Source organism: Ammospiza nelsoni, chromosome 2 (assembly GCF_027579445.1).
Source record: "Ammospiza nelsoni isolate bAmmNel1 chromosome 2, bAmmNel1.pri, whole genome shotgun sequence".
Classification (NCBI taxonomy): Eukaryota; Metazoa; Chordata; class Aves; order Passeriformes; family Passerellidae; genus Ammospiza; species Ammospiza nelsoni.
The window spans coordinates 64507210-64522968 of record NC_080634.1 but is presented as its reverse complement, the minus strand read 5'-3'; positions in this window follow the sequence as shown (position 1 = coordinate 64522968).

The window sequence follows — 15759 nt, the reverse complement described above, 5'->3', positions numbered from 1 at the left end:
AGAATTTACCTGACCTGGTTATGCACATGAGGAAAAAGTACTTTTATAAGAGAAAATCACTTTTGTGGATACAGGACTGGGCATGACTCATTTAGCTATTTATAAATGGAGCGCTATATCCTTCAAGACCAGGACTGCAGAATTGTAACCAAAAAAACCCCCAAAAAATGGAACTCCTCAATTTTTCTGACATTGATGAGATGTACCAGGTAAGACAATGGGAACTCCACTGATAAATGAATGCCCTTATTCTTCAGAAAAGAGCAACTCTGGCTCACGGATAGCAAATATTTCATAACAATTTAACAAATGTCTGAGAAGAATTCACCTCTTCAGATTTTTAATTCTTTTTTTTTTTAATATCAGTCCCTAGAATGAATCAGATTATTTGTACATAGACAGAAATAGTTAACTGGAAACTGTGCATTTGCTATTAAAAGTAACTTTTATCCTTTATGTAGTTTGCTTAGACCTCATGAACACATGTCATTACCAGATGTCTTTAATTTTTCTTGTAGTTGGTCCTCAGATATTTGTTCAGGTGGTCTTCATCATAGTTATTCTCAATGATGTCATGAATGGATGTACCCTCTGACATATGTACTTTCAAGAAGAGCAGCAAGAATCTTTAGTAAAATTTGTGAAGCTTATCAAATAATGCTTCAGATAAATTACACAGAAAATTTTATTAAAAAAAAAATACTGCATTTCAGGCTCTTAAAATGACTAAATCTTTCCTTTTCACAGAATACCATGTAAACTTGTATAAAATCCAGAGCATCATGAAGCCTAGGGTTTTGTGCTTCAAAATGCCAAATGATATTGGTCCTTCCAGCAAAATGTCTTTATCTGGAAGTGGTGTTTACTTTCAGAGGTAGATTGTTTCTTGTATAGATGGCAATTTAAATGGTAGTCAAACAGAAATATAAGTATATTTTAACATACATCTGAGCGACTCTGTTGAGTTGATAGCTGCAGTGTAATATTAATTACTTTATCAAAAAGAGACTACTCAGCAAAACAAATATTTTCTGAATTCCCACCCAGAATAAATTGCAATGATAACTTTTGAAAAAAAAAAGGGTATAATTTATTCCTTTCTGGTTTCTAATAATTTTTATCTTAGATGAGATTTATGCTATCATTTTAAATAAAAATTAATCTATTGAATATTATTTGAATTGCCAGATTATTGCAGAAGTGCTTGATGCAGTGAATATAAATATTTTAAAAATACCCTGGCTCATTTTCCCTCCAGGGATAATGGATTAATGCTGAAAATTATACTGTGTACAAATATGGTTATGCATTAAGTTAAGGGAATTATACCTCAATGAAATCTTTTTATTAGCTTGTTATCATAATTTTTTTTAAGCAATGCACAGACAAGCTTCAGTCACCAGTCAAAGATAGCTAGAGAATTAGTGCACTGATTAGTACTTTCAGAGTATGGATCTTACTCAATAAAATAGTTTATGGAGAAGTCAGCTTCAGCTTGTTGACTGGTCCCAGAAGTTACAATGAAGCCTTCCCTAACTTGTCTTCATTTCTAGTTTCATTTTATACTATTTCTGTATGTTTAGCTTGCGTGACTGTCGATATCTACCTTTGTTACTGATTGTTACAAAATTCTCCTGTTTCTCTCTTGAATGTACAGCCAATAGAAGACAGACACTTCCTCAGTGAAGGGTGGTCATACCTTGGGGGTGAGTAACTTTGGGGTGGAGGTGTTTGTTAGTTACAACTGGGTTATAATGGATTCATCCGAGGAGAGCGTTTTCATCACAGCTGCTGGTTCAGCAGCAAGACATCTCTCTCCCTCAGCTGAAGTCTGCCACTTGTTTTTTCAGCTAAATGTATCACCAGGTTCCCCTTCCTCCAGTGATTCCACCAGAGCCTGAACTCCTCTCCACTCTCCATTTCTTCCCCTTAGCATAATGCTTATGGATGCAGGTTGGGTGTGTGGGGGATCATTGTGGCATAAATTTCAGGTAAGTCAACCACATTCTATGCAGGGAGTAGTAACTGCGTTTATTCCTGTAATTTCCATGCTGTTATAACTTCTGTAAAGATGAGAATATAACCACCCAATTTCCTCTAATCTTACCCACACCCATCTTTACACAAGCACTCGCTCATTAAGCAGCATGAGTAAAACTGCAAATAGTTTGTCTCCTTCCAATTTTTCAGGGCTCAAGCAGTGTTGAAACATTCTTGGTGTGTTCAAATATCCTTTATGATACAAGGTGTTTTCCTGATAGCACCATGAAGCTTGAAATGACCTTTTTATCCCACAAAAAGAAGAAATACTTTAATTTATGCAGTAAATTAAAAAAAGTTATGGGGTATCTCAAGTGGTAAAACACAGTCTGTCTGATCTAGAGAGGCTGTGAGCAAGGTAGACATACATCTTTGGATATAATGCCGATGTGCCCTCAGAAATGCAGCTACAGAACTTTAGTGCACATAAATAGTTCAAGAATAAATAATAACTTTTTATATTAGCAGAGTTTATAATTTAAATATGGTCCTTGAAGTATCTGTTTATGAAGATCCAGATCTTAAAATAAGTTTTCCTTTATGTAAATGCAAAGCTTTTTATCTGGAAACATAAAACACTATTTGTTTTGGTTTGTTTTCTATGATTGCAGGTGGTACTACCCTTGGGATCTGTCTTTCACCTATCCAAAGATTTCATTACAATATTTAATAAAGCTTTATAATATATCATTTGTTATTAAATTAATTCCTACAAGAAGTTTTTTGTACCCTGCATTTCTTCTTTAGTTGCTTTGATCTGTGCCAGGCTGGTTGCAGTAGATCAAAAGATTGTAAGTTGGTAACTCCTGAGCTGATTGAAACATAGCAGCACCATAAATTCCTGTGACAGATTTTCTTGAATCAAAATTCCTTACTTTCTGGTTGAGTTTTTTGCATGGAATGGTATTGACAAAAAAAAAGTAAGTTAGTTTACACAGTCTAGCATAAAATCCTTATTTACTTCATGAGACTTTGGCACTATATATGTTCCTGGTACTTTAATAGAGTGTATTAGATATATATGCGGCATTTGTTTTTTCAAATAATATTCCCTAGACAGAAGCATAAATTCTTATTTAAATCATAGCTTGAAGATTTTGCATGTGTAATATTAAACAGAGGTTTCAGAAGAAAGACTGAACTAAAGTTCTCAAAACTATTTTTTCTGGCAGAAGAAAATAAAACCAACAAGAAAAAATATTGATTAAATTTTTGTGTGAACAGCAATATAGGATTGAATTTATAAGAATTTTCAGATACTTTAGTTTTTAGTAGCTCAATGTTTTCTTCCATTTCAGCAGTATTTCTGAACTAGTGTATCTCTCAACAGAAAATCTGGTATAACTAGTTTCTGTCCTTTTTGTCATTACAGATGACCCCTTGTAAATCACGCTGCACTGCTCATACAAAAGTATGTGTAGATATGTCTAGAAGTAATTAGGAAAATCATTCCCATTATATGTAATCCAAAAACCAACAATTGTCTTTATATCACAGGTTAGGGCGTGGAAAATAGATGAGTATAATGTAGAATCTGAAACTGAACGTGTTTTATCACTAGTGAACATACCTGCTTAATGATGACAAATGCAACATATCTAAGATGCAATTGAAACAGTAAATTAGTAAGGGGGGTTGATAATTTTTAATAATTTCTGTTCCCTTCCCTTCACACCCTGCCCTATACCACCTCACCCTGCCCCACCCCTCCTCTCCCATATTTCTCTCTGTCTAAGTCAGTGTTAGAACAATATGGAAGCTTCTGGTTTTGCATCTGGTCCTGTCACAGGGCACCGCTGAAAAGGGTCTGGCTCCCTCCTCTTTACACCCTCCCCTCAGGAGTTTACAGATATTATTTATTATAGAAGCATAAAATCATTTTGATTGGAAAAGACCTTTAAGATAATTTAATCTAACCATAAACCTAATATGGTCCAGTCCAGCACTAAATAATGCTCCTATGTACCACATCTTTAAAATAATTCCAGGAGTTGTGAGTGAACCACATCTCTGGGCAGCCTGTACAAACACTTGGCAACTTTTACAGCAAAGTTACTCTGACTAATATCCAATCCACCTTCCCTGGTGCAATATGAGGCCATTTCCTCTTGTTCTGTAGTTTTTTATTTGATAGAGGCGACCAACCTGCACGTGGCTACAACCTTCCTTCAGGCAGTCCTAGACAGTGATAATGTCCCCCTTGAGCCTCCTTTTCTCCAGGCTGAACTCCCTCAGCTGCTCCTCAAAAGAGGACTAGCTTTAGGTCCTTCACGAGCTTCTCTGGATACCTTCCAGCACCTCTCTGTCTTTCTTGTGGTTAGGTGTGCCAAACTGAGCACAGGATTTGAAGTGTGGCCTCACCAGTGCCCGAGTACAAGTACCACCACTGCCCTGCTGACCACACTATTTCTGATAGAAGTAAGAATGATATTTGCCTTCTTGGCCACAGTGAGATCTCCCCTGAGCCTTTTATTTATCAGGCTAAAAAGTTGTCTCAGCCTTTCCCCACTGGAGAGATAGTCCGTCCACTTCATCATCTTTGGTAGCCTCTAACTGGAGTCCTTGCAGTATGTTCATGTCTCTCTTGTACTGAGGAGCCAGAACTGAAGATGAATGTAGTCACAAAATCCCAATCAACTGCTGCTTCGTGGCTGTTCATCCCATGGCTCTGACTCGGAGCACTCAGATCTCTCCAGAGCAATCTGACACAGGTGGGGCTACCGCTCAGCATCCAGAGGCCAGAAATCATCCCCTGCCTTTTTCTATTTAACAATGTAACCATAAAGACTAGTTCATGAAATCACAGTGTGTGTAATTATTTTACAAATGATCCAAGTACCCAATTCAAATCTTTGATGATTTGCTTAAGCATGCTGCAGTATGTTACGACTTAGTTAGTTACTTTAGCCATTCTATTCCCAGAGAATATGGAATCATAAATGCGTAATTAAAGTTTTACCACTTTAGTGACAAATGTAGCACTGTAGCTAAAAATGTGTTTGAGGGAGGATTTCAGCTGAGGCATAAGACTTTGAACTGAAACAGACTAAATTTTAGCAGTCACTTTCTCTTCCTTTTTTTAGAACCTGATTTTCTGAATACAGGGATTTGAAACAATGGGGACCTAACTCTGAGAACTTATGGCTTGTACAACCTTTCTTAAAGTAAGTAGTCTTCTTAAATTACTTTCTTAAACTATGTGCCAATAGGAGCAGATATGTAAGGAGAAATAATTGATTTTTATGATCCAATGTCCACGTTAAACATGCTTTTTGTAATAGAGTAATTCTAGGTGAAAACTACAGAGCAACTGGCCATTAACATTACAGTATATTAAGAGGTCTCCAAGAGAGATTCGTTTGCTTATGTTTCTCCCCAAAATGATCATTCTTATGTTCTCTAAGAGTGATTTATAATGGTAACCAAATATAGGAAGGGGAAATAGTGGTAGGTTTGCTTCAAAGGCAATCTATGATCTGAACAAAAAAGCTAATAAGTATGTACTACAAAAGCATCAGAAAGACCTTTAACCTCCTAATGCCAGGTTTTATTTGAACGCAAACTATAGTAATGAGAAAATTCAGACACCCAAATAATAAGACATTATGAAGATCAAAACGTTTATTAGCAAGTCTTTGCTCTGCCTAATTAGTCCTTCCATATGGAATATTTTTTCCTAGTCTGATCTAAAACAACTTTTACTAGCTCTGTGGTTTTCAATATACTTTGCACAGTACAATCAAATTTCCTTCAGGAGGGTATTTGTCTGTATTTCCTCTGATCTCCTCTAGTAGTAAAACTGCTATAAATTCCTAATGTGTCTCTCTGTACCAACCTCAAAATACTTCTTCACCTTTAGTGAGGGCATAATGTTCTGTTATTTGCATGCACTTCTACCTGACCTGGAAAGCAACTGGAGAAGACAAACAGGGAACTTTCCTCTCTTGTGTCCATCTACATCCTTTTAAAAGTAAGGAAGATACATTTATTGTGGACAAGCTATTAGAAAAAGTTGAATCCATTTTACTATTCAAAGCAAAAATAAATCACAAGCTCCCAGAAAGAGAAAAGTCTGTTTATCTTGTCCAAAACACTGATGGCTTCCATTGCAATCATGTGTTGATAGGCAACATTTTAAACTCATTCATCCAGAGACATTCTTGCTTTTGCATTGAATCCTCTGAAAAAAAAAAAGTGCCTTTGCTTCTTTGCTTTCTTTGTTTGTTTGTTCTTTTAAACATCTGCTTGTCATTGTTTTGGAGGGTTTTTTATTTGCTTGGTTTGGCAGGCTTTTTTTGCCATTGTTTTTTAATCCCTTTTTTCTCAGTGATGTTCTTGATGGGTTCCCTAAACTACTGCTGCTGTCAGGATGTCTGTCACTTGCCACAGTGAGGATCAGGCTGCACACAGTAATACATTTTCAGTGGATACAGGGAGAAGCTTCTTGGGAGTAATGGTAGAAGGCATCTAAAAACAAAGTGTCATCATGCTATATAAAATGGGCTCCAAGTAAGGCAAAATTCATAGTGTGTCAGGCTTCAGCCTGAGAAAGTCAGGCTCCTTTATTCATCTTTTCTCTCTGTCTCTCTTTCTCTCTTTCTTTCTCCCTCCACTCATCCCTTGCTATCTTCCTACCTGTCTGCGACACCTACCTTCTCCTTTCTTTCCTTTTTCGCATCGCTGTCAGTTTCATCCATATATTACAGGTTTATACTTTTCCACACACTGCATAATTCTGGTATAGTTTTAGAAATGGGCTTTCCCAGGAACAAAAAGGAAATGGTACAAAGAGCCACTGTTGCCCCAGCAGGCTAGAAATTTACTCAAATGCATACAGATTGGTATCACAACAATTCTTGAAATGTTTGGCGTTCCCTGTTCTTTTCTGCTATTCCCAAAACTCAAATTTCTGTTAACGCAGGGTGGAAATCAATGGTTAGTTCAAAGAAGATTCATAAATTGTGTCTGAAAACAGCCTAAAATAACTGCCAGTACATATATATTACAAAAGATCTATAGACTTCACAGTTCTTTGAAAAACAGTTTTGTAAATGATAAATACCTGTGTCTAGCCTCCATCACCTGGATATTCCATTTTTACCTTATGCCAGGAATCTAAGCTTCAAGCAGACATCCTAATGAGGGTGCATGCTGTGACAATCTGCTGGGTAAGCTACTATATGCAGAGCAATTTCATTATTTTTAATATATGTGGTCTGCCTATGAATACTTGATGTTTCATTTTACCTCTATCTCATCAAATTCTGGTAGAGATCCATGAAAAAGCAACAAGGAAGAAAAACCATCTGAGTGATAGAAGCGCCTTCTTAGCTTTGCATTTAGAAGCCATTTTTTGTTAGTGTAATTGAATTTGCTGATAAGCACCTGGGACTTCTTTTGTGTTGTTGTCCTTAGATTAGTAATGCCTTCTCCCAACCTGATGTGCAACAGTAATTTTTGTCTGTTCATGATTCCTTAGCTAACAAAATTATTTTCTACATAAGATACCTTTCCTGGTGAGTTCATGTAGTCAGGAGTTTCAAAACAGCAAGAATCAAGATCTGAGAGGAGGAAAAAAAATTACTTTTTCCTTCCTACTGTTCCATTTCACATGATACGTTTCAATACTGGTGGTTTATCATGAAAAAGAATATATTATAATTCAGTAGCAATAAAACATCATAACTTTAAGGTAATAAATAAGGATTTAAATGCCTGCTTTAATCTAAATAATTCAGTTTCTCATGGCTTCCTTGGCATATCAAGAACAGATAGGGCAGAAATAATACTGAAGAAAGGATAACCCTACAGAGTCAGAATTGAAGCTTGTAATGCAGCCATGAAGGGTAAAGCATCCCTTGTACTTTCATGCTGATTATTTCAGACAACTAAATTCTGCAGTCAGCGTGAGTAAAAATGGATCCCACCTTCCCTCCTACTGGAACCGTAATACCTATTCATAGTAACTCTGTGATGATAAATACTTTGCCACAAATATTCCTCTGATCACAAGAGCAATTTCAGACACCTCAAGAACAGAAATGTGAACTTTCTGAACATAGCAATTATTCACCTAACACAATATTTGACCAAAGTTGTTAAATGGCTTTGAAAATATTCAAAATATTTATCTAATTAAATTATATACTCTACAACTTTAATTTTTAGAAACAAAAATTATAGAGTTTTTTAATATATATATGAAAAAATGATGTATATATATATGTACATAAAATCACATTAAAGCATTTGGCTTTCTTGTAGTAGAACAGTCTACCTAGACTCTTTGGAATCAAGAGGAGTCATCATCTCTTAACCAAAAGTTATAATTTAAAATTTGTAGCACCATTATTGTTCCAAAATAATTTCTACTCTTAGTGATAAGCAGTAGAAAGGCATGATTCTATGTTTCCTGTGCCCTTGTATTCTTTGCTAGTTTGCTAGCTGGACCATTGCTAGAACTAAGATGATGTTGTTAGTTTTTGTCTAATCACAGAATCACAGAATGGGTAAGGTTGGAAGGAACCACTGGGGTTCATCTGGTCCAACCAGCCTGCTCAAGCAGGGTCATCCTAGAGCACCTGGCACAGATTTCCATCTGTCAAATTTGTTCCAGTGCCTGGTCACCCACAGAGCAAACTTATTCCTCATGTTCAAGGGGAATTTCCTGCGTTTCCTGTGTTTCTGCCTGTTGCTTCTTGCCTTGTGCTTGGCATCACCAAGGAGAGTCCGGCTCCCTCCTTTCAGAATCTGATATGCATTGCTGAGGTTCCCTCTCAAGTTGTCTCTTCTCAATGCCGAACAGGCTCAACTCCCTCAGCCTTTTCTCACAAATCTGGTGCTCCAGTCCCCTAACCATTTGCTCCTGGACATCCACTGGACCTGTGCCAGGAGCTCCATGTCTCTAGTGCACCGAGGAGCCCCAAACTGGACGCAGCACTCCAGATGCGGCCGCACCAGGGATGAGCAGAGGGGCAGGATCTCCTGCCCTGTCCTGCTGGCAATGCTCTTCCCAGTGCAGCCGGGGCTGACATTTACACTGTTGTCCACAAGGACAATGCTGGCTCATGCACAGCTGCTTGTCCACCAGAACGTCCAGGTCTTTCTCCAGAATAGTCTAATATGAAATTTTTTACAGAGCTGTTAGTTTCTTTACTGGATATATCTAATGTTTCAAGTTTTTCAGTTTGTTTTCTATTCTTATGAGATATTTTTTAGATAGTTGTAATATAAATTTTTACCATCAAAAGGTTGCAATTGGAAAGAAAAAAATTTACCGTTGATACGATATTTATTACATCAGGAAGCCCTGGTTAAACAAGATTCAAAGTGATCTGTGATCCAGAAGAAGAAACATTTCGAGACTTTGACATTTTCATTAACCTAATAATTTATTGGTAAGCACTACCCAGTGACATCATACCGGTCGTCTGAAGCACAAACTTCAAAAATTTTGCATATAAATGTACCTGTTCAAAATTTTTGTAAAACTGTTACAAGCATACAGAGTGTTCCCTGTGAAACAAATACAGATAAAACAGAGGAAGTCCAAGTGTGGTTTAGATAAATCCAGAGTCATACAATTTAATTTGCATACAATAAAAGCATTAAACCAGCTAACATCTGCACCACAACAGGGTTTTGTTCTATTGCCTACAATTACAACACCACAATTACAGGGAAATTCAATATAAAAAAGGATTACATCTCATTATGGCATCTAAAGCAAATTATGTGATGTGTATTTAATCTGAATACATACATTCTTATACACATTTGTATTTATATATACATATAAACATCTACGTGATATGTAACAAGAATTGTCCGACATTATATAAAAGAGAGGAATATAAACAATTTATTTATTTGCAATTCAGTTTAGAAATAAGCACATTTAACAATTCTACTATTTGAACAACTGAAAATAACACAGAAATTATGATTTTTTTAATAAATATGGAGAAGTTGCAAAGGAGGAGAAATCACTGGCTTCTTTTTCCATTTTTTTCCCCCAAGACAGTTAGAAATTTGAATCCAGACAGGAAACGGAATTATTCAGATAATTATGTATATATTTTGCATTTTCAGAAGCTCATTGCCTACCATAACCATTTTCTGCTATCAGTTTCTCTGGCTAAAATATCACAACAGAAGAAAGCTCACACATTTAAATAAGAAAAAAAAATGTCTATTATTGTGTGATTATACATCTACATGTTTTCCCAATTAATTTTTCCCAAGCAAATAATTCAGTTTGCCAAAAGGCTAAGAGTAAAACAAGTGTAATTTACATGAAATGCTTAACTCAGAGTAGGAACAGAAATACAATAATAATGATCTTCAAATCAAGTGGAACAACAAAGGGCTCTATGCTGGTATCTGTCCTCATTAATATTACTGTGAAACACCTGCAGAAGGCAACGGAGTGCACTGGCATCAAGCTTGCAGGTACACAGCTGCAGGTTGTGACTCAATACATTGGAGGGTAGAGTCACCCAGAGGATTCTGAAAATGATGGCAAAATGACTAACAGAATATTTTGAAAGGACAAATGCAAAATTCAGGAACTGGATTGTATGTGCTATGATGCAACGAAAACATTTTGTTTAAATAATTTGAAACTTTAACCAATTTCTTGCCTGAAAAGGCTAAAGATGTAGGATTCCACACCCATATGGTAGCATAATATCATAAATACATATATCTGTGTGGTTGTGGGTAAGTGTTTAAGGGAGAAAAAAACAAAGGCAATAAACAAGGTAATTTTCAATGAGGATGATCCAAGTAAAATCCACTATCTACCTGAAAGAGTTACAAATTTTTATGAGAGAATTGGTGATGTATCCTTTATATTAATATTGAAGAACATGTTAATGAGTTATTATCTTATTTTCTTTTTCCTTCAAATGGAGAATAATACATGGAATGAAATACAATCCTTATTTATTTATTTTTATCCTCTTCAGAGTATTTTAAAAAATCTCAGATAATCTCTAATCTCAATAACTCAGCAATAAAGCACACCTTAAGATTATGTTGCTGACATTTAAGTATTCTAATTTCTGACTCATCCCATCCTTTGAAGTCTGTGTTTATTTTTCCATAGTTCTTCATTAGGATAAACCAGAACTTTGTATTCTTGACAGCTCCCTACAAAAATTGTTGATAATCTAAAATTTCAAAGTGTCCTCAGGAAATGCATTTTTCTTTTCCTATCTGATAAAGATGCCAAACCCATCACGTTTTTTATGTTTCTCATAAGATTGTTATATATTAAAGACAAAGGCATTATAATACAGCCATAATACATAGATTATATTTTTCCTCATAAATTAAGCTTCAAAATTCAAGACCATATGATCTACTTTCAACATCTTCATATTACTAAATATTGCAGATAACTGAGTAAAGATGCTCATAACATGTACATATATTTCATGACTCAAATATTAATATCTAACTTCATTAAATTTATTTTCAAGATGGGAGGTATATAGGCGAGACTGTCTTTAAATAGTTAGCAGAACTGCATCTTAAAGACTTGGCAATGTCAATCCACTGTCACTGCTTTGTGTAATCTTTGGTGAATTAATCCTCACCAAATGAATGAGAGTGGTGTCCATACCTAAATCTTTCTTAAAAAGTGTGAACATTAAGATGGATCAGCAGACTGCAGTAATTATTTGTCTTTCCTTTACTCAGATTTACATTAATTCCAAACATGATCCTGTCACAAAATGCCAGAATTTAATTTAAAGAAAGGATTATACGTAGATTAGCTGTCCTATTTAAGGGGGAAAAAAAAAGTAAAAAGAAACAAAAGGAAGAATGGAAAAAGCAGCCAGATACATATATGAACAAATTTGTGTATAACACTGTGGAATTATTTTTATTATCTCTGTATAGGGCCTATAGATATAATAATTAGATACACTGCATTTAAATGCAATTCAAATAGGTCTACAAATAACTGAAATAATTTCTATTCCTATAGATTACAAGAAACTAATAATTTGCAAACTGGTTATGAATGATGAGAATAATCTAAAGAGAAAAAATGAGGAGTATAACAAGGGTGATATTGGCATGGCAAGTATATTATTTGCTTAGTGATATGAGACTGGTTTACTAAAATGTACTTTAGCAGAGTGTGTTAAAATTATGGTACTCAAAAGCATATAACAAGAAATAACATGTGATTCTAAAAAAGGAATTTAAAGGGTTTGTTGTGCAATTTTTGGCATATATTTTGTAATGTTTTCCCACTGTACAGAGATACCATTCCATGAATTAACTCAGTTAAGGGTTTCATTTTCACATTTCCTTTAACATTACCTTTCACATTCCAGTTTGTAGGAAAAGAACTTTTTGCCTTAGAGCTGCAAAAGCAATGTTGGAAAGCAAATTATTCTTTAGGTTTGTAAAGAAAATGTTTTCTTCTGAAAACATTTGTTATATTTAATCCTTTGGGAGCAAATGACTAAAACCATATTAGTTGTACTTTTAATGACTTTATTTAAATTTTTAGCTTAGGTTTATGTGGGAGAAGATTATTTCTAAGTTTCACCTGGAAATTGTAACCTTGAATTTGTGTTTAGTTCTCAGATGTAGATTTTTATAATGCAGTTCTATGCTTCAGCACTAATCCTATTTTAATTAAAACTGATTTTTTTTCGTTAAAGCCTTTGACTGCAAAATAATTTTTACTTGTTTGTCCTGTGTTTCTGTTTTATTCTATTTGAAGCTTGTTTTATGTCAGATACTTAGAAAATCATAGGTGAAAGAGGACTCAACTATTAAGATTGGTAAATGGGATGCTGGCACTATATATGTTTAAATTATATAAAAGAAAGTTTTTAGCTGAAATATCTAAAGATGATCAGCAATTCATAGAAAAATAGAATCATAGACTGGTTTGGAAGGGACATTTACTAGTCATTTAGTGCTGCAATGAGCAAGGACATCTTCAACTGGATCAGGTTGCTCAGAGCCCCATCCAGCCTGTCCTTGAATGTTGCATGGATGAAGCATCCTCCATTACTGTGGGCAGCCCTGTGCCAGTTTTTCACCACTCTCATTGTAAAAAAAGTCTTCCTTATATCTACTTGGAATTGACTCTCCTTCAGCTTAAACCATTATCCCTTCCCTGACTGAGAAGGGGCTTGCTAAACAGTCTGTCCCCATCTTTTTTGTAATCTCCCTCTAAGTACTGGAAGGCTGCTATAAGCTTTACCTGGAGCCTTCTCTTCTCCAGGCTGAACAACACCAACTCATACAGCATTTCCCTATAGGAGTGGTGTTCCATCCCTCTGATCATTTTTACTAATCTAATAAAGAAGGTAATTCTGGAAATATTTTTAAAACAAAACCCCCCATGCTTTCCTACCTAGTGCTCATTTTTATTTTAATGTAAGAAAATGTTAAATATACATTTTCAAATACATAAGGTTATAATTCAAGTAGAATGTGTAGAGAATGGAAAATTCAGACAAAAGTCAATGGAATGTCAGGAAGAAAGGGATAATGAGCAGATCTTCTTGTTTATTTTATGAGTAGAAATTTTAATTGTGAATGAATTCTCACTTATTTCTTTGCCTAATGGTCATAGTGGACAGGAGCTTCAGCCTTGACCTTCTTTACTAGAGGATGGTGTGAACTTGCCGCAGACTAACACAGATAGAAAATTAGACTACAAACAAAGCTGTTGCTGGAAGTAACATCAGTGGCAGAGATGTTTGAGGTTTTTTTCCTTTTTTTTTCCCTCACAGTCCTTGAAACTGTACAGAATTATTTTTTGTTCTCACTTACAATATGACATTGAAGAGAGGAGTTCTTCTTGGAAAAGAATTTGTACAGTATGGACACTTTGCATGATCACTATCAAAAATCCAAGGGGGAGATGTTTGTTTGGCATTTTTAGATTTTTTTCTTCAGAAATGTACTGTGTGGAATATCAGCTGTGATGCTGGAAGTCTTTATTTTTCCCAAAGTTCAGTCTTCCTGAATTGAGAATACAACATTTCTCAGGCTCGAAAGTTGAAGCGGCACAGACATTACCTGTCACTTTGCGAAGTGTCTATCACTTTGCAGACACCACAGATTTGGTGGGCAGGAAACTTTAGCTAGGTTTCAAGTAAAGAGTTCCTCTACTTGTACCTTTCCTTCCTAATGAGCTTCAGGAGACTGGATCTATTCAAGCTCCAAAAAAAGATCCATTGATATGTAATGCCAGTGCTTCTCTAGTTTAAGTTTCTATAATAGTTCTCAGTATACAGGTGTGTGTCTACGGATGGAGTGCCTTAAAGGAGTCCTACTGCAGGAGTATCTCTCTTCCAACCTGAAAGAAAATGGTAATATTCACTGATGTTAGTGACATTAAACACCACTAAATAATGAAACACTAATTGAATGTCCTTTTTGTGTGAGAGAATCATTAGGACTTTGTGCGCTCCTTTTCTTCCTGGCAAATAATAGAATCAATTACCAGTGCAGTTTTGAAAGAAACTATCCAAAAGCTACTATTCTGCAATTATTCATGTGATTAGATACTACTGAGAAGATAGCGTCTTGTGAGAGTGTTTAAAAATTGGATCATAATAAAAGAGTTCAGATTAAATGCTTTGGATATATTACAGAGATATAGTGCATTACAATCAACTACTGATTAGTTTCAAATTTTACTTCTAGATAGCAAACACCACAGAATTTTGGTGATGACGTAGACCCGATTTCAGGTCTGTGATCTAAAGCAGAGGACTGCAGATTTATAAGGAGGATTTTACATTTGATGTTACAGAAAGGTGCTCTCTATATAGGGTAATGCTTTCTTCCTAGTTCCTTTGCATAGCAGCAATTTTAATCCTAAACTTGAGATCAATGTGCTTAAAATTGAAAAAAAAGTGACTATGAATAATATCAAATATTTAATTAGTCTTCCTGTCAGTCTAAGGAGAAGAAAAAAAAAAAGCAAAAAACCAGCAATAATTTTGGAAAAAGGAAAAAAAAACCACATTTTTTCCCCTGCATTTTAGCTGGCTAAAAAAATATTATTTTATTTTTGCCTTGCTTTTATTTATGAAAATTCATTGTAAGCATTTTGTTTTGGAAGATTATAAACACTTTGAGTGAGAGTAATATATGTTGTAAACTGACATTCTTAAATATCCTGTTGAAGTAAATGTAAATGCAGTATGCATATGAAAGAAAGAATATTAATGCTTACTGGTATACCTAATTTACCTATGGTACTGGAGTAACTCTTAATTTCAGTAATATATGAATCATTCCCTAGTATTCCAGTTCTTAATATGTGAATCATTCCCTAGTATTCCAATTCTCTGAGCTCAGCTAGTCACAAAATGTGAAAACAAAGTGAAGATTAAAAAAAAAAAAAGCACAAATGGAATTTGAAATATGCTTTTATTTTAAAATTCTTGTTATATAACTACTGGCACTATGACGTCGTACTCATCGTGTTTGTGTTGCCTCCAGCCTGAAAGGCTTCTCCGAATCTGACAGTCTTACAGAGTTTATTTATGTTTCCCCTCAGTGTAATTTGGCTCAACAATACATCTTCATCTTCATACCTAGCTTGTTGTGCATTGGTTCCTGAGGAAAGAAGAAAAGATCTCCTTAGAGAGGTTTCTGTTTGTTATCCAGGCTTTTATCGATCATATATATGAAAGATCATGTTTCTAATATCTGATGCTGTAAGTC